This window comes from Eurosta solidaginis, chromosome 1 (genome assembly GCF_040869045.1).
Source record: "Eurosta solidaginis isolate ZX-2024a chromosome 1, ASM4086904v1, whole genome shotgun sequence".
Lineage (NCBI taxonomy): Eukaryota > Metazoa > Arthropoda > Insecta > Diptera > Tephritidae > Eurosta > Eurosta solidaginis.
This window is the reverse complement of record NC_090319.1, coordinates 372,168,661-372,194,532: the sequence shown is the minus strand read 5'-3', so window position 1 is coordinate 372,194,532 and position 25,872 is coordinate 372,168,661. Positions and strand designations below refer to the sequence as shown.

General features: G+C 37.7%; 1 protein-coding gene across 8 annotated transcripts in view; it reads right to left on the bottom strand.

Moving 5' to 3' along the window:
• fru (fruitless) overlaps positions 1 to 25,872 on the bottom strand; it is a 171,953-nt gene that overhangs the window by 129,959 nt on the left and 16,122 nt on the right. For 5 of the 8 annotated variants that reach the window (XM_067763018.1, XM_067763014.1, XM_067763021.1 and 2 more), the window contains one exon: positions 14,882 to 15,527. The gene's annotated coding sequence lies outside the window, so the exon portion shown is untranslated. Of the gene's footprint in view, positions 1 to 14,881; positions 15,528 to 22,666; positions 23,382 to 23,434; positions 23,927 to 25,872 lie in introns of those variants that run through there. The other 3 variants (XM_067763015.1, XM_067763016.1, XM_067763017.1) reach the window with 3 other exon arrangements.

Here is a 25,872-nt window from a genome sequence, read left to right as displayed (position 1 = left end):
CGAATATTTGCAGAAGAGTTTTTTTTGTGCGTCGAAATATTTACATATTTCGATTTCCCACATTCTACATACATACGTAAATGAGTGGAGGGCGCCCAAATAAGCTCTTTGGATTTAAGAACAGAACGAGATTGGGCGAGGCGTAGAATATTGTCACAGTTGGGTGAGAAGTGTAAATGCATATTCCTCAAATTCACGCTGCCCTTGTTGTATAATTATTCACATTTGAAATTCGGCAATTTGAAAAGAGTGATAATAGTACATACGTGTCGGCATGAATATGTAAACAACTAAGTACAAGCAAATTAAAATACACGTGTGGTAATAAATAATTTTAAATTGCGCACCCAATAGGAAAAGAAGTTAAGTAAGTACAAAGTATTATTTTTAGGTTTTTTTTATTGTACATTTTCCCAATTCGCTTTTTGACGAAAATCGCGTATTGGCTGCTCTTTGGATAGCAAAAGAAAGGAAAAGAAGTTAAGTAAGTACAAGGTACTATTTTTAGATATTTTTACTGTACATTTTTCCTATTAGCTCTTTAAAGAGAAGCGCGTATTGGCTGCTCTTTGGATAGCAATAATAATAATTTGGCCCAATATATTTCTGAGGAGCTTCACTTCAAATTTTCGTAGTGTTATTTTTTTTTTGGCTGTTTAAAAAAACATTGTCGAGAGGCGACCCCGCTTATATAGCAGACGGACACGCTAACTCTTCACCTTATTCATATTTCATTTAATAAAGCCGTGAGTCGCTTATAATTACTCGCGAAGTGTCATATGTTAAAATACGGATATGCGTTAAACGGACGAATGTTTTTAATCAAGAAATCTATTCTTCCCTTAAAAATACGTTATATGAGCGCAACGACTTACGTAAATTCAGCAGAGTAAGCAGTGAACAAGTGTTCGTTTCTTGAATTTCGATTGTACTTTCATGCTTGACTTTGCTTTAGTTTCGGTTCCCGTTTTATCTCTGTTTTAGGTTTCACTTCCATTTTCAGTTGCGCCTTACTTTATTTTTTCAATTTTTTTTCAGGTTTTGGTCTGGTTTCGTATCGTGTCGAGTTTGGTTCCAGTATTCGATTATTTGTTCGATTAAGCTTCCGACTGCAATCCGGTTTTTGATCTGCTATCAGCCCGTTTTATTTTCCAATCTCGATCTTTGATTCGGTTCCAGGTGGGATTCCGCTTCTACTTAAGGTCCGCTTTCGGTTTCGGCTTCGATTCAGAATGTAGTTTGCAGATTTCGATTCGGTTAAAGTTTCTGTTTCTTTCTCTGTTTTCGTGATTCTTTTCCAGTCTGCATTCAGTTCCGGTTCACTTCGATAAGTCGAAGCTAATAAATGTTTACCTATTTTTTCATGTTGCTATTTTGTTTCTCAGCACCGCGTGGGCACAAGTACTTAAATTTTCTGAGTTTCCAGGCATAATCACATTCGCCGGCATATACAAGGCCAGCAAATATTTATATTTATGTATGAACATATTTGAAATTCAACCACTGTAAACGGCACTATACCTTTGCTTTCCTATTCTATACTTTCAATTTCTTTCCTTTTCTTTTCTTTGCTTTTTGTTCTTTCCACTTCTTTAATTTTCCCTTTCTTTTTTTTCCTTTCTTTTTCCTCTCTTTTTTCCTTTCCTTTCACTCCGTTTCTTTTCGTTTCCTTTTCGTGGCTATCTTCCCTTCCCTTTATTTTATTTTAATATAATTTAATTTTATTTTAATATATTCGATTTTATTTTATTATGCAATTTTCAAACTTTTCTTTTACACTCAACTCTTTTTTTTATTTTTTTCAAAATTTTTTATTTTCTCGTTTTTTCTTTTTAATTTAATTTTATTTTACTCTATTTTATTTTATTGACAAACAAATTGTTGCAACCAAACACATAAATACTTGTATATTCTTATTTGTTTTTATAAACACTTTAAATATCAGCAAGGAAAAATACACATTTACTAATATTTGTTGACTCTCATGAGATACTACTTTCCCTCACTAGGGTAGGCACCTTGTCGTTGGTGTGAGGGCTTAGCCGAACTCCATAGCGCCCGACTATGAGGCGGAGCTGTTTAGGACTGACATCTACGCCGTTTCGCCTCATAGGAGGGCGGCGGGATGTCGGTGACCAAGAACTGCCAACCCCCTAATCCAGGGTATTATGCGGACCGTGCCTATTGGACGATTTGCAGCCAGGGGATAAATTCGGCTGTATTCGAACGGAGCCTTCCCGATACCGGGCCATCTCGGGAAGTATTTATGGCCTTACCGCAGTAAGGGGCGCTGCTGTGGCGGACGGTTCTTTCCCCGTATATAATACTGGACCGCTGAGCCCGCCTTGTCGGGCAGGTGGTCGTACGACCAAGATGAACAACTCATTACCTGAATGTAATAAGGAGGATGTAAAGAGGAGGACTGAGTCGCAATCCAAGGACGACAAATACGAATTAAGCGATGCGTCGGACTCGGGGAGCGAGAGTAGTGCTGATTCAATGAACTCCGTGTTGGAGAAGCACACAAATGAAAACGGAGTAGAAGAGTGGAGAAGGGTACGGAGCAGAGGAAGTAAAAGAGCTCTCTCGCAGTACCGCGCAGCACTAAGAATTGTACAACGCTTGGGAGCAGTGGTCGACCCAACAGAAGTGGAGATCGAGCGCTTGGAATGGGCCCATGAAGCGGTAGAAGTAGGTCGAAGGCAGTTCAAAAGGTTTGCTGCGAGAAACCCTCGGTTCTGCAACCGGTACGAGGAGGAAGAAGCGTCGAATGGCAGAATGAAGAGGCAACGTTCGGCAGAAGGCGACAAGCCTGCTTTCAAGAGGCAGAAAGGACCCAGTCCTAGAGCCGCGAGGCAGGGCAGTCGCATAGACAAGACAAGTAGGCCCAAAGCTGTAAGTCAGATGGGTTCCAATAGCGAGGTAGCAACTACCTCGAAAGCTGCCAGTCAGAGGGAAGTTCCAACTACGAAAGTAGGAGATAAGCCAAAGGGAGATAACGCTAAGACTCCGGCTTTCTCGGAGGCGCTAAAGGGAGTTAACGCGAAGACTCCGGTGTTCTCGGAGGTTCTAAAGGGAGATAACACTAAGACTCCTGCTTTTCCCGAGAAGATGAGTGATGTGGCAAAGCAGTCACTGACTGTGGCGCTGGTTGATCGTAGCAGTCCGTTCGGACAAATGACTACTGAAAGGTGGAGATCTGTGGAAAGGGAGCTTATTAGCTTAATGCTTAAGATGATGCGGGAACAACCAAGTAAGCCCCTTCCAACCTTTGATTCGGGGGGATGGTATAATGGTGTGAAGATGATAGCGTGCGACAACATCGCGAGCTTGCGGTGGCTGGAGGAAGTCGTTCCAAACCTCCAAAGGCAAGGCACGAACGCGCGGTTTGAGGTGGTGGATAAAGCGCAAATCCCCACGGTACCAAAAGTTAAGGTATGGATACCATGCGTGATGAAGTCGGAGGATACACTGCGACTTCTGCAGAATCAGAATCCGAACATACCGACACAGGATTGGAAGGTACTTACTGTATCTCGGCCTACCGAGGATGGTCAGTTCTACATCTTCCAAATAAACAAGCAGGCGGAGGATATTTTGTACACGCAGCTTGGCAAAATGTCCTTTGGCACTGGCAAAATTTACATGCGACTCAGGAAAAGAAGTCCCGAGGATAAAAATCCTAACACGCTGGAAGTGGGCGAAGTCGAAAAGGACCTCAGAAGCCTAAGGGAAAAAAGACAGGTGGAGGTCCCCGACGTCACCACGAACGTGTTAGAAGAGGACCAACCGCTAAATGGTGCTGTGACTCGCACAGAGGAACACACGGCACAACATTCACGAGGGGCTGAAGGGGGCCTCGAATACTCTAAACCAAAAGGGCAAGAGGAGGACGCCGACGTCAAGACGAAGGTGCTGGAGGGGGACAAACAGCCCAATGGTGCTGCGAGTCCTACAGATAAACCTCCAACACAGTAAAGTGGCGTCGAGCGAACTCCTCCTAACCCTTGAGGAGGGTTCGTTTGACGTGGCGCTGATCCAGGAGCCGTGGCTCTCATCGGGAGGAAAGGTTTCTGGACTTAGCGCGCGCGGGTTTGGCGTTTACTACGCACAAACGGAAGGACGGGTGCGAGCTGTAGTAATGGTAAGGAAACAGCTGCATTCATATATGCTGCCTAATTACACCACCGAGGATCTCGTAGCGGTGGCCGTTGAGCAAAAGAATAAGCAGGCATTTATCCTGGCGTCCTGCTACATGGCCCATGCTGCGGAGGTTCCACCGATGGAGTGCAAAAGGCTAGTACAGGAGGAAGGGCGCAAAGGGCGGTTGGTCATAGGCGCAGATGCAAATGCGCACCACAATGCGTGGGGAGGAGCAGATACGAACGAGAGAGGCGAATCTCTATTTTGTTACATCCTGCAAACCAATTTGCAGATAGCCAACAGGGGAAATGTTCCTACATACATTGGTCCAACATCCAGCAATGTTCTGGATATTACATTGAGCTCCGAGCGTGATATATCAAGGTATGATTGGATGGTTCTCGATAGACCATCCTTCTCCGACCATGCGTATATAAGCTTCAGCATCCCACTAAAGAGGGTAGAGAAGGGAGGAACCTTTAGAAACCCTAGGGCAACGAATTGGACTAAATTCCAAAAACATGTAGAAACGAAACTGGGACAACCCAAAGAGGTTGCTAATGTAGAGGAACTGGAGGAGTCGAATGAATTCCTAACAAGGACGCTTATGACTGCGTATAACAAAGCTTGCCCTCTAAGAAGATTCAGAGGAAAAGCAAAGCCGCCATGGTGGAGCAATGAGCTGAGTCTTCTAAGAAGACAGGTAAAAGAAATGTTTAAACTCGCAAAGACCGCGGAAAGCGAAGCGTGTCGGGACGAGTACAGGGATCTACTGAGGATCTACAAGCGTGAAATTACCAGGGCGAAGAGAAACTCATGGAAAAGTTTCTGTACGGACATAGAGTGCTCCAGTGAAACAGCACGGTTGAAAAAAGTCCTAGCAAAGGGAAACATAGTCCAGAGACTAATAAAGAAAGAGAACGGGGAATGGTCACGTGATAGTGAGGAATCCCTTGAGGTGCTTCTCGATACACATTTCCCATCGGGAGACGGTTTAGAAGAACCAGCAGACATCACTCACACTTCGATCACGGAGCTAGTGGTGCCGGGCTTGGTGAACGATACCAAGATCGAGTGGGCAGTGAAGACGTTTTCTAAGTTTAAATCGCCGGGCCCAGATGGTATATTCCCGGCCATGCTACAATTCTCAAGCAGGGCGGTCGTGGAATGGCTTAAAATAATATTCGATGGGTGCATAAGACTGAATCATGTTCCGCACTCTTGGAGAACTGCTCGTGTAGCTTTTCTACCAAAGGCGGGGAAGATCGGTCACGTGTATCCCAAAGACTATAGACCCATTAGCTTAACATCATTTCTGCTCAAAACCTTTGAGAGGCTGATAGATGTGTACATAAAGTGCAACGTGGATGGAAAGCTGCTCTCCACAACACAGCATGCGTACACCAAAGGCAAGTCGGTAGACACCGCATTGCATAGGGTGGTAATAAGCATAGAGAAATCCCTGGAATATAAGGAGTATGCTCTAGGAGTATTCTTGGACATTGCCGGGGCTTTCAATAATGTTGCAAAATGGGCGATTATGGATGGTCTTAATTACATTAAAGTACATCCTGCCTTAATCAGATGGATCGGCTGCATGTTAAATTGCAGAAAGATTACATCACAATGGGGATTGTACGAGGCCACGAAATCAGTGGACAGGGGCACGCCGCAGGGAGGGGTGCTATCACCTCTGCTGTGGACACTGGTCATCAACCAACTGCTCAGGCAATTCGATGAGGGACCCGTAAAACTTACGGCTTACGCAGATGACGTTGCAATTGTCATAAGTGGAAAATGCCTTCCAACGATTAGTTCTTTGATGGATCGGGCGCTTCGGGATATTCATACCTGGGCATCTAATGTCGGGCTGAAAGTCAATGCGGAGAAGACGGATATGGTCTTGTTTACAAAGAGGTACAAGGTCCCAAATTGGACCAGGCCTAAGTTAGGGGCGGTGACCTTACAGGAGAAACCTTGCACAAAATATCTAGGAATCATCCTAGACAGTAAGCTGTCATGGAAGCTCAACGTGGAGGAGAGGGTCAAGAAGGCCTCAACGGCACTCTATGCATGTAAAAGAATGCTGGGGTGTACGTGGGGCCTATCGCCCTCTCTTTCTCATTGGGTTTTTACAGCGATTGTAAGCCCTATTCTATACTATGGAGTTCTTGTTTGGTGGAAAGCCACACAAAAAACAACATACCTCAAAAAATTAGAGGGGGTATGCAGACTATCGATGCTTTGCATTACGGGAGCCCTGAAAACAACCCCGACGGCTGCACTGTATGCCATTCTGCACATTCCACCTGTAGACCTGGTAGCAAAGAACAAAGCATTAACGACCGCAACCAGGCTCGGTGCTTCGGGGCAGCTTGAGCGCCGACCATATGGCCATAGTAGTATAGCGTCCTCAGTCACAAGACGAACAGACTACATGATTCCCTACCTGCACTTTGAGGGAGATCTTAAGGCCACAATAGAGGTGGACGGTTGGCGCAAGGGTGCGCAAATGGCGGACGAGGCGATACATGTGTACACCGATGGTTCCAAAATAGTGGAAGGAGTAGGGTCTGCGGTATACTGCGCTGATCCGGAATTAAGCAGATCCTACAGGCTGCCGGATTACTGTAGCGTTTTCCAAGCGGAAATATTAGCCGTAACCAAAGCAGTAGAAACCCTGGAAGAGAATAGCTTAAGCTGCAACCGTGTTAACTTTTATATTGACAGTCAAGCAGCAATTAAGGCAATAATCTCGCATAGCACAGCATCTAAATGCGTGTTAGAGTGTAAGCAGTCTCTGGAGAGAATCGAGACAGGGAGAAGCATACATCTATATTGGGTCCCAGGGCATATGGGAATAGATGGGAATGAAAAAGCGGACGAATTAGCTAAAAAGGGCGCATCCCTTGAAGCTTGCTCCGTAGACGTCCCAATTAGATTGGGCGAGATTAAGCGAAGGCGAGAGGTGCACATGATCGACCAAGCAGAAAAGGCGTGGGTTCAAGCGCGGGGCTGTAAAGTGTCGAAGATTATGTGTAGTTCTTACAACCTTAGACTAACACAGTTGCTTCTATCATTAAAAAGAGAGGACTGTAGACTCATGACGGGTATTCTGACTGGACACTGCCTTCTGGCGTCACATGCCTTTAAATTAGGCTTGGTCAGTAATAGCAGGTGTAGGAAGTGCGGGTTGGAGGAGGAAACGATCGAGCACGTTCTGTGCTCGTGCCCTGCACTTGCCAGGCTAAGACTCCAGCTATTAGGAGTGATACAGCTGTCAGATTTAGAAGCAGCAAGTGGCTTAAGTCCTAGGAAGCTTCTAGTATTTGCCAAGAGGACGGAGTTATTTTATAACATAGGTCCTGGTTTTTGATAGGGTTTTTCAGTTTGGTCGTTAAAACAAACTTCTGGTAACACTACTGACTCAATCAGTCTATGTGAGGTCCTCATGGACCGGCCAGTTCAACCTACCTACCTACCTCATGAGATACTTCTAATAAAACAATTATGTACACATTCTTTATTCATTTGCTCATGAGATCAAATCCGAGTTCGTTTTCATGAGACTTGCTGATTTTTTCAACACAACAACATCAAACAGAGGTAGCAGTGTGGTTGAAAACATTCTCATAGTTTAAATACGTGTTTGGCATTGGTAGTGGTGTAATTTTTAAATTGATATTTTAGCGCTATAATCAACTTCTTGAATTGTTAATTAATAATTCTGTATACATTTGAACTAAAGTTTGGCCGTGAATAGGGAACGACATTTTCAACTTTATATATAGAATAAGGCTTTAAATTTGTTTGAGGCTTTGACTTCGACCCTAAATAAATAGCTCCTGTTTTATAAACACCCAAAGAAAGAATAATTTACATTAACGCTTGAGCTTAAATATTAGTTAAGAGATGACAGGAAAGTTATAAACCAAAATACAGAGCTTTGGCCGACGCGCTGTCTAAACAGCACGATCATTGCAGGAGGGCGTGTTCGTCCCAACTCCCAGAAAAAGGTTTTTGGGTTTGTATGACACATTTTGAGAAGAGATGGAACATGACGCTATAAAACTCTTCAAGGTTTGAAAAATGCGTATGTTGTGTACCTACATAAATACAAACATTGCAAAGTCAGTGTTTTTTACTTCCTTTATATTAGGTCGGTTGAATGTTTGTCCGCTTTTCATACAAATCTTGCAATCGATTTTTAAGTAATTTCTCATTGAGCTACAAACGTGAAACTTAAAAACATAGGCTAGAACACCATGACAATACAACAAAAGGGAAACGCACGGATCGAAATAATTAGATATGAATTTGAAAATTTTCAAACCAGCTTTTAAGTAATTTCTCGATGAGCTAGAGACTAGAAATTTCAAACTTAATTCAGGGGTCGATGACACGATACAAAAAGTTTCGCTAGGGGGCGCACGGGATGAGATATTTAGAAAAATCAAACCGAACGGAGGGAATTTGGCATTGATTTTTATGTACGTTCTCATTGAGCTACAAGCGTAAAACTTAACAGATAGGTTAAGACACCGAGAGAATATAAGAAAAGGAGAAAATAAAAACAAAATAAAAAAATTTTAAGCACTTCCTTTATATAAATGGACAAAAATCGGCGAAAAATGTCTCCTTATATAATGACATATTCTTGCTAAACTTTGATTTTTAAATTTTGACATAGAAATTGCAAAAATATTTATGAGAAGTAAAAATATAAAGGTGGAGCGCAATTGATTGACTAATAATATCTCCTTTCCTACCTACTTTCCAAGCCAAGTAATGTGCGCTCCACTTTCATACTTTTACTTCTCATAAATATTTTTGCAATTTCTATGTCAAAATTTAAAAATCAAAGTCTAGCAAGAATATGTCTTTATATAAGGAGACATTTTTCGCTGATTTTTGTCCATTTATATAAAGGAAGTGCTTAAAATAATTTTATTTTATTTTTATTTTTCATTTTTGTTTTGCATTTATTTATTTATGATTCTTATGCCCAAATTTGTTTCTCATCATTTAATTGCCTTTCATTTTATTTCTTTATCTCTTTGTGCGAGTGACGTCAAACTAAATTTGCAACCTTCATATTCTTCTTCTAACATTCACATGTACCTATGCATGTTTAATATTCATACAATTGTTGCATTATATTTAGTAATATATCGTAGGTTCGAAATAGGACGATTGCGAAAGGAACAATTCGAGCGCATCTGAAATTATGACTTGAGGTGGTGCGCTACTAAATATATAAATAAATTAAATAATTGCTATGCCACATGTTGTTTTATATTCTTTAAAAATTAACGTATTTTATATCTTTGTACGGAAAACAGTGGTGTGCATAATAGTAAGCCTAACTAGGTTGCAAATGCAGCAGCTTAAAATCAAAAATAATTACAACAGCATCGGGCACAATCAAACAAGGTATGAACAAGAAGTAAATTAACAATGGCTCTCAATAACCCACAACAAGATCAATATGGCTCCTGATGTTTTGAATTGTGTTGGCTTCGCAATGGCGCGCACTCAAAGCACACGGTACAATAATCGATTGACTTTCTGTATTTCGCAGAATTGCTGGAACACATTTAGTCCAATTCTAAATATTCGCTCGGAATATTGTTCTCTCGGATTTTTTTATTCCCGCGGAAAAATTCCTGGCGAACAATAATTGTGGAATAGAAATTTCGAATTTTCGAAGTCAGCTGTTTTGTCTATTGAAATTTTGTTGCGTATTTCTATTTTTGTTTAACAAATTGAAAACTTTAGTAACTGTTGCGAAATTGTTTAAAATTGAGAAATAAAATATAAGCAAAGCACAGTATTGCATTTCATATGGTATTGACTGAAATGAGTAACGAATTGGTGCCATAGCAACACCAACAGTTGAGCTTAAGAAGAAGACTGCGCGAAAACTCAAATCCGCTGGAGTTGCCTGCTTCCATTCAGCAAAACAATATTCTGACGGCCAAGCCTAGATGAATTCCTCTTTCGTCATGTGCCAAAATCGATTGAATCCTTCTTAAAAAATCCTTGCCCAATTTCTGGATGACTGTATAAAATTTGCTGAGAACTCTTCTGCTGCTTTTTATTATATTGGTACTTTTGGACTGTAACAAAGAGTTTTGTGGTAGAATGTGAAGATTTTTTATTTAGAATACGAGGAAGGGGGGAGGAGAGAAAAAAACTCGCAAGGAATTTTTGTTTACAATTGGGCTGATTGTGTTAAATATGATAAAATATTCTATGATTGACAAACCTTCTAAGCCAAAAATAGTTCATTTTAACTAAAAATATTAAACAAACAAATCTTCCGCAATCCTATTTAGCGTTCGGTTCAAGTACTTAGAAAATCGTATTACACAAATTGTGTAAATAAACAAAACATTGGCGAAATTTTGTGAATTATGTAAGATCACATTATGAATACGTCAAATTCAAAAATAACTAGTGCATGCATTGAAACATTTGTGCCTAGCATTTACAAAATTATTAACGTCAGATTATTATTACTTGCGCAAATTGCGACGCCAAGTGCCAAAAAAGCAGCAAAAGTGGCAATGCATCTGAGGGCAGAGTATTTTGCGACGAAATGTTTGCGCTGTCGAAAAGTATACAACAAAATACAATTGTACCTTTTGTAAGTATGTGCAAATGACAATAAAGGTTTAAGTATAAAGAAATTTACAGCTTTGACTATATTATTAGGACAATAGATTTTAGAACAAAATCGCGAATGAAAAAATTTTATATTGCGAGATACTAATAATGGATTGATCTATGTGAAATAGTGTATATTACCGTGCTGGGTATTGGATCTAATACAACTTTTTAAGGGGATAAAATACAAAGAATAAAGTTATGCTACGTTTTTCGAAGTTAGCCTTAAAAACACCGATGTTTGGGCTATCGAGGCTCGAAATATATTTTTATTTCTTGTGTACGATTTAAGTAGAGGAAACAACATGGGTCTATGGATGATCTTTATTGGCTTTTTCTTTTCAAGTGTATTTGACAAGTAGGAAAACTTTAGGAATGTTAGGTTTTTTTGAAAATCTGACTTCGACGACACATAAAACATGTAATGTTAGTAAAAAAAGAAAATGTAACCATTCTACGTTGTTTTATTAAAAAACCAATTACATGCAAGCATATCCGTACTATCAGCAAATACGGTTACCGGTGCGTATACGTAACATTTTGTCTTATTATTTCCGGGATAAGTCGCAAAGGAGTATGCGACCAATGCCAGTTTTGATCTCTTTGTATGAGTTGTACTGCTTGCTTTTGTTTGAGCATGCCCCACGAAGAGACTAATTGTACCCATTTATACCCGAAAGTGATCGATTGGACCAATCCCCTTTGATATGAGGGATCTGTAAGTCCTAGCAAAATTCAAAATAAGTTTTGTGTAAAAATGAAGTATGTAGAGTTAGTAGCAGTAGAGGGTGGTGTTTGTTTTTATTTTTATTTTTTAATTAAAGCACCTTTAATAAAGCCAAAATCAAGTAGGAAACTGTAGTCCAGCCCTACAATTATGTACAAATTTACAAGAACATGAAATATATGCATATGTTAAACCGCAAGCAGCCAAGTTGACTGTTGAGTATGATCCTGTATATCGTTCCAAAATAAGGTTAGGTTAGGTTGAACTGGCCGGTCAATAAAGACCTCACATATACTGAATGTGCCCATAGTGTTACCAGAATTTGTTTGACGACCAAACGGAAGAGCCCCAATCAGATGCCATAACATATGTTACACAATAACTCCGTCCTCTTGGCAAATACTAGTAGTTTTCTAGGACCCAGCTTAGTTGTGCCTCAAGGTCTGGCAACTCTGCGGCCCCTAATAGCTGGAGCCTTGTCCTGGCAAGCGCAGGATATGAACACAGAACGTGCTCAACCGTTTCTTTCTGCAGCTCACACTTCCTACACTTGCTGTTACTGACGAGGCCTAGCTTATAAGCATTTGTCGCCAGAAGGCAGTGTCCAGTAAGTATGCCCAACGTGAGCATTAAATCTTTTCTCTTCAGAGACATGAGCCACTTTGTGAGTCTAATATCGTAGGCTTTGCGCATGATCTTAGAAATTTTGCAGCGCCGGGCTTTTGTCCACGCCTTTCCTGCTTGATGGATCATACGCAACTCTTGTCTCCTTTTGGTTTTTCCCAAATGGATTGGGACATCTATCCTCGACTCAGCGTGGCCAAAGTAATAATAATAATGTTTTTTCGCGGCATTTATCCGGGGAAATTAAACCCGTTTCTCTTCTAGTATGTGGCGTGCTGTTTTTAAAGTAATTTAGGTTCGGTATAAGGCTCCGCATTTTCCTTAAATAATTCGAATCAGTCACCTGTAATCTTTTTTATTTTACTCATTTCGCTGCAGTTTTTTTTAATATTTCTCAAAACTGGCTACATTCTTGACTAAGCCCAACTGTACCCTGAAAGGGGCTAAAGGGAGTCTATTATGCCCGAATGTAGACAAAAGAGATCAATCGGAGACCAATCTCTTTAGGGATTCATCGCACAATTTTTTGCAGGGTTGTTAGAAAAAATTACATACATAGAAACATGAAAGTAAAGCTTAAAATACCATACCCTGTGTACAAATACAGCTGAGTATAAAAACGTGGTAATGAGAAATAACGTCGAATCCTTATACTTTTTAGTTAGGCATATAAATAATAATTAATACTCGTAAGAGTTATAACTTTATTATACAAATTTCTTTTAATAGTTCTATTGTGGGTTTTATTTAAGCTAAAAAAATAACAGTTATTTCTCAAGCTTTTTATTTCGCTCGAAAAAATAGGTGATGTTTTTCGAGCGAAAAAAAAACTTCACTACTGATTATTGAAACGATTTTCTGTCATCCCTTGTCAATTTTGATTAGCAGACAAACCGGTCTCGACGTTGTGCCATCTTCACTATTCAATTTCGTTCTCGTTATTTTTCGTGCGAAATAAAAAACTCAAAACATAATACTTGTGTATGATTTTTTTGGCAAAGAAAAAATAGAAATCAATCCATTTTTCGATAGTCTATGTATTAGGGATCGAATTGGCGTATTTCTTATGCGGGCGGCTTTACTTCTTGATGTATGATTAGCTTGGTTTAAATTTTGAGCAATAATGGGTATTTGCAGCCCTGACAGTGTATTTTTGAGTAATTTTAAAATTGAAAGGGATTGCGATTTATAAAATAAATATTTGTATTATTGCAGACATCTTGCAACATTATTACAATTTTTATCGATGCTCACAAATAGGCAACCCATATATTCCAAACCCATAAATCTCCATTTTAGGATTTGATTTTAATGCTTCTGAGGTTTTACATAAAATTGCTCCAAATTATGTCCAAAATAGTGTCTCAAAGTCTGAATCCGAAAATAATACCAAAATGATCCTATAACAGTCCTAAAATCTAAAATAGTTTCGCAACAGTGTCTCAAAGTGTGAGACCGAAAATAATACCAAAATGATCCTATAACAGTGCTAAATCTAAAATAGTTTCGTAATAATCTCGTAATAATCCTGAAGTTGGCCAAAAGTGACACATAAGATAAAACCTAAATTAATTTTGAATTCATTGTGAAATTGTTCAAAATCGGTTCTGAAATGATTCGAAATGATTCCGAAAATAAGTCAGAAGTCATCCTGAAATCACACCAAAATTTCACAGATATAATTTCGAAATGATTCCTAAAATAATCCTGTGTTTCTGAAAACAATCCAAAATGTTCAAGAAACAATCAGGAAATAGTTTTGAAAAGGGTTCAAGAGTAAACGATACAACTCCATTCCCTTCAAAATTTGATCGAAGTCTCACAATCCGTTTGAGCACGGATAAAGGTGGTATGGACTTTGATGTGTCTATTTTAATTGAATGATTTGGTATATGCACCCTTGGAAAATGACGATGAGACCCTGTTTTATTCTAGTTTGAATGGAACAAACGACAGGTCCCGTTTTTACTGCCTTTTGTGCAGATATGGAAGCAAATTTAAAATTTTTGTTTGTTTGTGATTTTACCTTTAGAGCCATTTTCGGTGTTGTTTATTAATATGAACAATAAATAACGAAATAAAATAAAAAACTAAAGGAATAGCCATTTTTTTAATCTTTGATTATTTCAAGGTCAAAAATCGCCGATCTGTCTTTTATTATCACCAAAAATGGCAAATCTTGAACTTGAATTTTACTAGTTTATAACCTCTCGATTATTTTACATGTGTTCTTTTTTAATCATACATTTTGCTTATTTTTTTAAATAAAAATATAAGAGTTGCAAATACCCTCTTCCCCCAATACTACAACCTTCATAGCCTAAGGAAGGTCACAAATTCAAACTTTATTTAATAAACACGCTCACACGCATATGTACACATACATACATATGCATGTCCATGTGCAGTTTATTCAATTGAAAGAAGGGAAGTGGAACAGCAAAGTAATAGAAAAAAAAAAACAAAAAAAAAAAACATCAAATAAGTAAATAAATTTAAACTGAGGTATGCGCTTAGTCCACTGTAAACGAGTTCATGGCAAATTTTTAATGCTCGTGCTTTGCTGATATTTTCTGCAAACATTTTTACAGCCTTATCTCTTTCATGCATTTGTTACAAAAAAAAGCGAATTAATATTTTTAAGCGCGCTTTTATCGTTTCCTAAATTGTAATATTTTAAGCAATTTTTGTTTTTAATTTTTTTAAACTTCTACTCACCTTCCCAAACAGTGTGTCAACCAATAGGCGTAATAATCCAGCTGTGAGATGGTTTCTTGCACCGAGATTTCGTCGTTATTGTAAGCCAGTTTGGTTTGGTTTTTTATATTTTGAATTCCTTTGAAAAATTTATATGTGAGTAAATCTAATTATGTGAGTGCCAATGTGTGTATTTGTGTTGATAAGCCAATTTAAAATTTTTTTTGGAATTTTGATATGTTTTAGTTCTTGTAATCAGAATTTTTGCTTATGAAATTAATTTTTTTTTTTTGTAAAATTTTAGCTCGTCAGTTTTGTATGTGTGTTTAAATATGTTTAATGTAGATAAATTTGATTTTCATTTTTTTAACGCTCTTTTATATTTTTGTAGGCACTTTAACACTTTGTTGACTGCAGTTTCACAGTAAATTGACTATTACGCTTGGGCCAATTCATTTTTAAAATTTCAAAATTTTTATTTTACACTTTTTACAGTTCATTTTTATTTAAAGCTTGTTGTTCGTGATTTTGTTTTTTTTTTTTGATTTCTCTAAAGATTTTATTTTAAACTTTAATTTTTCTTGTTTCGTTGTTGTAGTTATACATAAAAGTATGTATAATTTGTTATTTTTAAAAACTTTTAGAATATTTTAAGGCACTAGTTTAGCTGTAAAATAAGAAATACGAAATATTATATTTCAAAACTGTTTTGAATTTTTATTAACAAAATATCAAAAACAGCAAAACAATATCAAAAAAAAAATTCGTTTCACTAAATGTTGGCACTTTGTCGTTTTTGGATTTGTTCATGTTCATACTAGTATTTCAATTTTTAAGCATGGTTTTACATCTTTTTTATTTATGTTTTTTCATATTTCAATGTTCTATTTTATTCTAAATTTTTTAAATTTCCTGCTAAGTTTTATTCCGTTGCTGCACTTTTATCGTTTTTGTACCTCAACTTCTCGATTTTTCTTTTATATGCATTACTTATTTATATTTTTTTATTGCATAAATTTTGGTGCTCCATTTAAAGTTAATTTGTTTAACGTTAATTATGTTAATATCTTAATATACAAAAATCACGTGTCACTATGTTTGTTCCCGATGGACTCCTAAACTACTGAACCGATTTTGAATTTGTTTTGCACCCCGTGTGTAGTTCGATCTAACTTGAAATATAGGATAGGTTATTTTATTGCAATTTTTTTTATTTGTTTATACGTAATAATAAAATGTTACGTATACGCAACGGCACTCACATTTTCAGGTGGTGCGGATATACTTCCGTGTAATTGTTGGTGTTTAAATAAACAACGTACTTATCAATAAAAAAATATTATAGCGAATGATATCAAGTATAGCACATCACAAGGCCCGTCGAGAAGGTGGGAGGGGGAGAGTCTTTAGTTCCATGTGCAATTATTAAGCCGAACTTCAAAAGCAACAAAAATCTGCATTTCGTTTTAATATTATAGTGAAGTGTGAAAAATAAAAATCTACACATATAAAAAGAAAAGCTAAAATGTGTGTTAGTTGGTCGCCGGTGTTTGAAGAGATGCGTCGGTCAAACTTTCACACAAGTTGCGTAAACCTCACGCGGTGGTTACTACATAGGTTTGGTTGCGATCGACGTACAGGGCCTCGAGATATAGGCCGAAACGTGGACCCGAGTACCCCTAGAATGTGTGTATAGAATATGGATAACAAATGAAAGCTGTTGATGAGTGCTTTAGTAGGGGGTATTTTTCATACCCCTGGGTGACTATGGCCTCGAGATATAGGCCAAAACGTGGGCCAGTGAATGCCTAGACAGTGTTTATACAATATGGATATCAAATGAAAGCAGTTGATGAGTGCTTTAGTACAGAGTAATATATTATCCAGAGACGGACTGGGACTGAGACTCGGAGTGCGACTGGGACTGGGACTGGAATAAAATACATACCACCCTCTGGGACAGGCAATAAGGGATGCAGAAGAATGAGAAGAAATTAAGAGAAGAGAAAAGAGAGAAGGAGATTGAGAAAGAGATAGAATGAGACGAAGATGGAGATAGGTGAAGCGAAAAAGACGGAGGGAGGAGTGAATAAAAGGATTAGGAAAAAGTGAAGAGGGGGGAGGGCAGAGTCAGATGGAAAAAGCTTATTAAAATGTATGCAGATAACCCAAATTTAAGCCAGAGCAACGTCTGCCGGGTCTTCTAGTATATTATAAATAAGTCTTTAATATGGGTAAGGCGTAGTCTCTGACAATACTGAATGGATTTGGATGTAACTTTCTTTAAAAAAATTCCTACATTGAACTCTTAACACTACACATAGCATTGCTACGAACGAGCGCAAGTTCAGTCCTGTAGCGACAAGAAGCGTGATTGTGTGAGTCTTAAATCAACTACGCTTCTTAGAAATTAGATTAATATTTGCATTAGTTTGATACAAGTTTTTAAAAATTTCGATATTTATTTGCAACAGTGGTGACCGCCGTGGTGTGATTGAACATCAAAATTTTAGAACCAAGTTTTTTCAATTAGAAGAAATTTTTTCTAAGCGTGGTCGCCCCTCGGCAGTGTTTGGCAAGCACTCCGAGTGTGTTTTTGTGACATGAAAAGCTTGTCAGTGTAAACTTATCTGCCTTGCAAATGCCGTTCGGAGTCCGAATGAAACAAGTAGGTCCCGTCCCGCCAATTTGTAGGCTCGAGTTGGAAGAGAAGCTCCGCTTTAATCTGCTCGGAAGTAAATCGCGCCAAATATTTATTATTTAGTTTTGTTATCATAGAAACAATATTTTATTAAAGCGTGTAATTACTGGCATATGCTGATGACATTGATATCATCGGCCTAAACACCCGCGCTGATAGTTCTGCTTACTCCAAACTGGAAAAGAGATGGATTTGATGGTGAATGAAGACAAAACAAATTACCTGCTGTCATTGAGCAAAGAGTCAGCGCATACGCGCCTTGGAAACCACGCTACTGTTGACAGCCATAATTTCGAAATGGTAAAAGACTTCGTTTGGCGGCCACCGTGGTGTGATGGTAGCGTGCTCCGCCTACCACACCGTATGCCCCGGGTTCGCACCCCCGGCAAAGAACATCAAAATTTTAGAAATGAAGGTTTTTCAATTAGAAGAACATTTTTCTAAGCGGGGTGTCCCCTTAGGAGTGTTTGGCAAGCGCTCCGAGTGTACTTCTGCCATGAAAAGATCTTAGTGAAAACTCATCTGCCTTGCAGATGCCGTTCGGAGTCGGCATAAAACATATAGGTCCCGTCCGGCCAATTTGTAGCGAAAATCAAGAGGAGCACGACGCAAATTGGAAGAGAAGCTCGGCCTTAGATCTCTTCGGAGGTTATCGCGCCTTACATTTATTTTTTATTTAAAAGACTTCGTTTATTTGGGAACCAGCATCAACACTAGCAACAACATCAGCACTGAAATTCAGCGAGGAATCAATCTAGCCAATAAATGCTACTTTGGACTAGGTAGGCAATTGAAAAGTAAAGTCCTCTCTCGGCGAACGAAAATCATACTCTACAAGTCACTTATCGTACCCGTCCTACTATATGGGGCAGAATGGACCATGATAACAGCAGATGAAGCGGCTTTGGGAGTGTTCGAGAGAAAAGTTCTTCGAAAGATTTATGGACCTCTACGCGTTGGCGATGGCGAGTACCGAAGAAGATTTAATGATGAGCTGTACGAGCTATACGCAGACATCAACATAGTCCAGCGAATTAAAACGCAGTGGCTGCGCTGGCTAGGCCATGTTATGCGAATGAAAGATGATGCTCCGGCCAAGAAAGTGTTTCTATCGGAACCCGCATATGGAAGCAGAGGTAGAGGGCGACCCCCACTCCGTTGGAAGGACCAGGTGGAAAACGATGTAAACTCCCTTGGTGTGACCAATTGGCGCCGGTTGGCGGAGCGAAGGAGCGACTGGCGCGCCTTGTTGGACGGCCATAACCGTTTAGACGGTTAAGCGCCAATTAAGTAAGTAAGTATCATAGAAATCCCTCACTAGGGTAGGCACCTTGTCGTTGGTGTGAGGTATTAGCCGAGCAACATAGCGCCCGACTATGAGGCGGAGCGCTTTAAGATTGGCATCTAAGCCGTTTCGCCTCATAGGAGGGCGGCGGAAGAATGATTTGCAGCCAGCTGATATATCCGATTGTATTCGAACAGAGCCTTCCCGATACCGGGCCACCTTTGGGAAGTGTTGATGGCCTTACTCTCTTCGGAGGCTATCGCGCGTTACATTTATTTATTTATGCGTCGGTTTTTTTGGTGTTGCACAAAACAAAGCCAATTTATTCCGCTCCCAAAAATGTATGGGATACTTTGTGGTCAACGTCAATTTGCTGTACAGTTTCAACGTCCAAAAATAAATTAAAAACTAACATTGTTCTACGAATTGGTCTATATATGAGGCTATAAGCGCAAAAACCGTGTAAGCCCTGTCGTGGTATGTTGTATTCCGATTTCGATAGTGCGCTATTTCATTCCCTATACAAAAATTACTCTATCTTTAACCAGAGACTGCTTACTCAACCAATGCATTAAAAAACTAACGATTATAAAATCTTTTCAAAACCAACAAGAAAGGGAGACTATAAAAGACATTATTAAATTAAAGTTTTTGGACTGACTTAAGTTCTAAACAGATGGAAGCAGGGGCGGAAACTGTTATTTCTTTTATAATATAATTCCTTGCAAAACTATTAATTTTGGACTTTAAATATATTTGGATCAAAATAAAAATTATTTTCGGATTTGTATTACCTGAGTCCGATAGAACTAGTTAAACTAGTTATTTTTAAAAGTCCGGAAATAAAAGTTAAATCCGGACTTTTATTTTTTAAGGCCTAAATAAAAGTCTCGTTTGATAACAAAGAAACCGCAATAAAACCCAAATAAAATAAAACATCTGCAGCAGTTATATTTGGAAAGTTAATTAAATAAGCGCTAAGATTAGTTTTCTTTATATTATTTTATTACATAAAGATTTTCAAAGAAGAAAAAAAAAATATTAAGTGTATCTTGCTCAGTTATTCTACGAATGAATAATATATATCCCTGAGGAAGGTAACACATGTACCGAAACGCGTTGGATAAAGGATTACACCGCAAAGAAACTCTAAACCATACTCGATTACCACACAACAAAAAATTTAATTATTATTTAGGATGAGTTCATGAGAATTTACACAATGTTTTAGTAATAACTTTTTCAACCTTCTGCTTTTAGAAACATTGATTAAAAATTGATATAACACAATAAACGTTTTCAATGGGGGTGCTTATTATTGTTCTTCGCTATTTAAAATTCGATCAATCGGATCCTTACTACACCGCATTTTTAGCTATAGAATGTTTGGAAAAATACAACAAATTATATAATTCAGTTAAAGATTTGTGGCAATGCCCACAGACAGGAATCAATATACTAACCACTACATTTTCTTTAACCTATCAAATACAAAAATATTGAAACAAAAGTTTATAACTTATGTCAACTTAAGCCATTTACAAATAACAGATAATAAAACACTCTCACTCTCTTGACGACACGCACCTTATTATATTACCATTAAACCGTGCTAATATTTTCATATTCTTTCGTTTCTTTTTAATTTTTTTGGGTTTCGTTTATTTAGCGTGGCATGTGCATGTTATTATTTAGTTAGCTTTTTTTTTTAATTAGTCCGGATTTCGTGGAAATATATGTAATATTTATTCAACTTTGTTTAGATTAGTCTGTCTTTCGTTGATATCTCTTAAGTAGTTATATCATACTTTGCATGTTCCGTAGAAAGGTTTCTAAGAACGAAAACTTTTTCAAATTAAGACCATTTTTATAAGACCTTGTGAAAAGCATAGTAAAAGAATTTTAGGTTCTTTAAGTCAAAATAAAAGTGAAAAGTCCATATAAAATAGCTCAAGCAGTATTCACCTCTCAAGAAAATTATACCTTTTCTTTTACTTTTTTCTAAAGGTTTTTTAGCAAACATACACAGGGGAGCCCTGATTTCGTCAAGAAATATTTCTACGTCTTATTATTTCCTGAGAAACGAGCTTCTGAACACAGGGAGCTGATTCCAGGGGATAACAGTGACTGTATGAGGTTTTTTTTTATAGCTATTTGAGCTTAAGTGTCCTAGATTTGGACAAAATTTTTTCTAATGCATTGCTCTGTCTGATTTGTGTGTCTTGCAGCGAAGTGAAGCCGCATCATAGAGAACAAAGAGATAAAGGAAATGTCAAAATTTCTTGGCCACTACTTTTTCGCATAAAGGAAAGAATACTTAATTTGCTACAGTCTCTTAGCCTTTGACCCTTAATTCAGGAAACGGAAACACTACTTAACAGACTAAATTTTATTTTGTCTCAACATAGTTTTTTTGTATCAGTGATGGGATTTTTGCATTAAAATTTTTTTCGGCCACGTGGCGTTCTTATCAGGTTATATTCTCAGGTGGCTTTATTGCGTATTCTATTAGAAATACAAAATACCCTAGACTGCCAAAATTTTATTTAGATAGTAACTTGATAATTGGGCTTATACTACTTCACGTTGCACCGCGAACTGGACTTCATAGCTAATCGCGGAAATGCATTTTTTTTATTGTTTTTAGTATTTTTTTCGGTTTAAATTTCTTAGCGTTTTTGCACCATTTTTGTTGAAAATAGTTTTTTTGTTTTTCAAAGAACATTTTTTACAGTGTTTACAGTAGGGAAATACTCTACCAATTGTTTGTAATTATATGTTATAATAATGTATAATTTTCATAAAAAAAATAAGAAAACTTATGCAATTTTTTGTGTCAGTGACAGGCATTTTATGTAATTTAATTTTGTTTTTCGATCAAAAAAAAAAAAAAAACACAAAACACTATTAGGGGTATTCACGCAGGCGTGTTTCTCAGATTAACTGCTAACATGGTTCAATTTCGTTTTCTATTACAAAAACAAAATGCAGTGCGCAATGATTTCCATGCACGTAACAAGTTATCAAGATAATCAGGTTGAAGTTTTGTAGTAGTTTGATTGGATATTTTTTGTTTGAAAACATTTTTGGTAAGAACGAACTTTTTTATGTGTTTAAACTTTAAGATCGTAAAAATACGCATTTTTCATAAAAAAAAGTCCATCAAAGGAAAGAACACTCACTATATTACTTTTAACTATGAATACATATTCTTTATTGTTTATAATTTTGTGATGCTTGTAATATTTTTTGTTGTTTTTTTTTTTTAATTTTTGGTACTAATAACGGAATTTTATTTGTTTAAGATTAAGTAAACTTTTTTCAAGCTAAAAAAGGCCTTTGAAGGGACCATTTTTTATTCATTTCAGAATTGTAATTTTTGTTAGTTTTTTTGCAGTTCTTGTAATACTTCGTTTTTTAATAATTTTTTGTTTGTTTTTAATTTGTTAGTATTTTTTTATGTATTTTTAGTTTTGAATAAAAAAAATTTTAGGTTTTTAAGCCGGTGATAGGCATTTGAACAAGTTTTTGTTTATCATTAAAGGAAAACACTCTTTGCTCACTTTTGGTTTTGTATTTTTTTTCTTTTTTCTTTTGTAAATAAAATTTTGTTTTTTCCAGTTTTCAGTACTAATACAGAAAGTTAATTTTTGTAGTGATTTTTTACAATTTCTTTTTTTTTATTAGAGAAGGGAACACTGCTTTTTAGTTGTATGTAGTTTTGTGCTTGTTTTTGATAACATTAATAATTAAGCTATTATTATTATTTTTTTGTAAGAATAATTTTCGCACATTTCCTGACTCAGACACCGCTAACTACCTGCGTTTAAACTTTTTTACAATATAGAACTATTAATGCGCATCCGCATCCGTATCCGTACAATGATTATTATGCTTACGCTTGCCTTTAGCCGTCGTGTCTACCGCGCGAGCTCTACAACACATAAATGTAAAACTTAAGTTTTTGCGAACGGCACGGTCTCAATATCTCGATTTCGGTTTGTGGGTTAAGAGAACGCGTCTAATACTTACATACATAAGTATATATGCAAACACAAAACCAAGTGCTTATTTCTTGTGCGCCACTTAGGGTGCTATATTATACATAACAAACTAATACTATAATCAAATAATGAAGAAGAAGAAGATGTAGAAGCAGAAAAAATGGCGAATAGTAATGGTTAACATAACGCAGTACAATAACAATAAAAAAAATGCAGACATATACATAGGCGCGGGCAAGAACAAGTATTTGGCACCCTTACATATTTATATGTATCTGAAAGCAGAAAAAAAGTATCAAAAAAGCGCCTCATATAAAGGCACACACACACAAACGCACCAGCGCACAATAAATTGAAAACGAATTTGAATTTGAATTGGAATTGATGAGCGCGCAGTACAGCGCGCTTCAGTTTTTAGAGCAGCGCGCATAGTTTACATAGATACAATTATCACAGCGGTCAAAAGCGCACATACAAAGCGCGCACATGCAAATAAAATGACCGTTTAACCGCGCGCCCTGATGCAGTACGAAATTTTACACACTTTTCTAACTAAGTAGGTACATACATACAAGCTTACATACATTAGTTTCGAAATGGCTCCGCTTGTTTCAATGTGGGTTTTTTGTATGTTATATTTGCGTGATAACAAAATTGGAGAATTATAGAAATATCCAAGAAAAAAGGAACACAACTTTTACTTTTTCCAAAGATAATAATTGTTTATTGCTATATTTTGCCGATTAGATATGCAGAAGGCGATTGACAAACTTGACGCTGACAACAACACAACACGACACAACCCATCAACCGACTAAAGTCGCAATCGCCAAATGAATTGCCAAAAACCTTGATACCGATCGCAGAAATCACACACACACACACACACCCCATTACCTACGCATACGTATATATTATAGGATAGCGCAGCAGCGAACCAAATCCAAAAACCTAAAATACTGAAAACATGAAATGAGCAAAAAAAAAAAAAAAAACATTATAATAAAAAGCTCATAAAAACTTACCAGCGACGCTGTGGGCGCTGTGGAGGAGCAGCTTAGTTACTTACCTACCTACCTACCAATAAACTATACGCAAACGCGCACACTCATACATACGCGCTCACATGTGTTTAGAATAAACTGTTTGCGAAAGCTTTACTAGAGACAACAACAAAGCAGCAGCGGCTACGACAACTTCTGGCAACAATGTGTGGGCCATATGCGAAAATGAAATTTCTGCAAATAACGATCGATAGCGCGCGGTCCAAACACCGATGATGCGGCAGCGGCCACGCCGTTAACGAAAACAACGCTGCCTACACATATTTGCTATGACAAGTACTAGCGCTTAGATGTTAGAGCGCGCGCTCTCATTATTTAGGTAGACAAACAGCACGCCGCGTCGTCATAAGCCCATCTGCCAGAGTTAATACACGTTTGCTGTTGGGGCCTTTGCCAAAAATTGGCAATGAGATGATATATGTATGTATGTATATTTATTCCTATGTATTTACGTCAGCAGCTGTGCGCGTTAGGTTGATTATTAGACGCGTTGTTACAGTGAGGAGCTGACGCTATATTGTGTGGTAAAATTTTGTTTAAGGTAGCCAATGAATGAATTTAGCAGACCGTTTGGGTGGATGGGATGTGGTGTTTTTGGTGAGCTTCTAAGAACGCAGTTTATCACTTTAAAACCAAAAAGCTCAAATTGTGAAATAATTAGCAACATTTTTTTCCAGGTAGTGAACACGCGACCTGAAGATGAAACCGGAAAGTGTAAGCACTTCTTTCATTCATTACGCACCGTCGCTGCCGATAAAAAAGAGGTTTAAAGCTGTGTTCACCAAAACTGAAACTGCGTAGTTTAGACGTCGATTAACGATCAACGAGGCAGCACGTATGCACGCAAAATATAATTCGTTAATATGCTATAAAAATATAATAATTATAATTAATAGTTATTTCACTAGCTGACCTCTAGTTTACTGCGAGCCCGGAAACACAAATGGTACTATGAACACGTTGCACTTATTTAGTTACTAACTTGGCGCTTAACCGTGTAAACGGTTTTGCTCTTCAAGCAAGTCGCGCCAGTCGCTTCTTCGTTCGGCCATCTGGCGGCAATTGGGCACACCAACGAAATTTAAATCGTTTTCAACATGGTCCTTCTTGTGGACCATGTTCTTCATGGATCTAGGGGGTGGGAGGGCGATATGACCTTGAAGGTTCCATGTGGTCATAATAAATCGTTCCCGAGAGGTTCGGGCTAGTTAATGGTGTTTGTTACCGGAACGTAACGGATCTATATCCGGCAAAGGGCCATCATCAACACTTCCCAAAACCTTCAAGGAGTGTCCTTATCGCTTCAACAACAGCACCAACATCTCATCAGAAATCTCTCGAAAAACAGTTCTCTCGAACACTCCCAGAGCCGCTTCATCATATATTGTCAACTCGATTTGCTATACCAAGAATATATAAGACTCTACTTATAGGACCACGTTGAGTAGGTGGTCTGTGGTAGTTTTAACGCGACCAGGGAATAGAAGTGAATGAGAACGAGATGAAGTACTTGCTTTCAGTAAAGAAAGAATCGTCTATTTGACGACCCTGTCATTGTTCATGGACATACATTCGAGACCGTAAAAGACTTTGTCTATCTGGGAGCCAGTATTAAAAGCGAAATCAGTCTAGAAGTCATACCGGGAATGGATCTAGCTAATATGCGCTTAATTGGAATAAGTAAGCAGTTTAAAATTAAAACAAAGGCTGACAGAAAGACGGTTCAATATAGTATCTAAAATGTATGCATTCATCATATTTTATTTTATTACTATACCAAAAAAAAAATTATGTGGAGTGAAATCAGTTCGTTGATCGTTAGTTAACTAGATAACTGTTGGTTGTTCCATATCTTAGATAGCTGACAACGCATTCACAATATTAGATCATTTTGGTGCAGTAGGTTGACTGATGAGTTTTTTGTACCAACATCAACAAAAACAGTCATATTTAGAAAA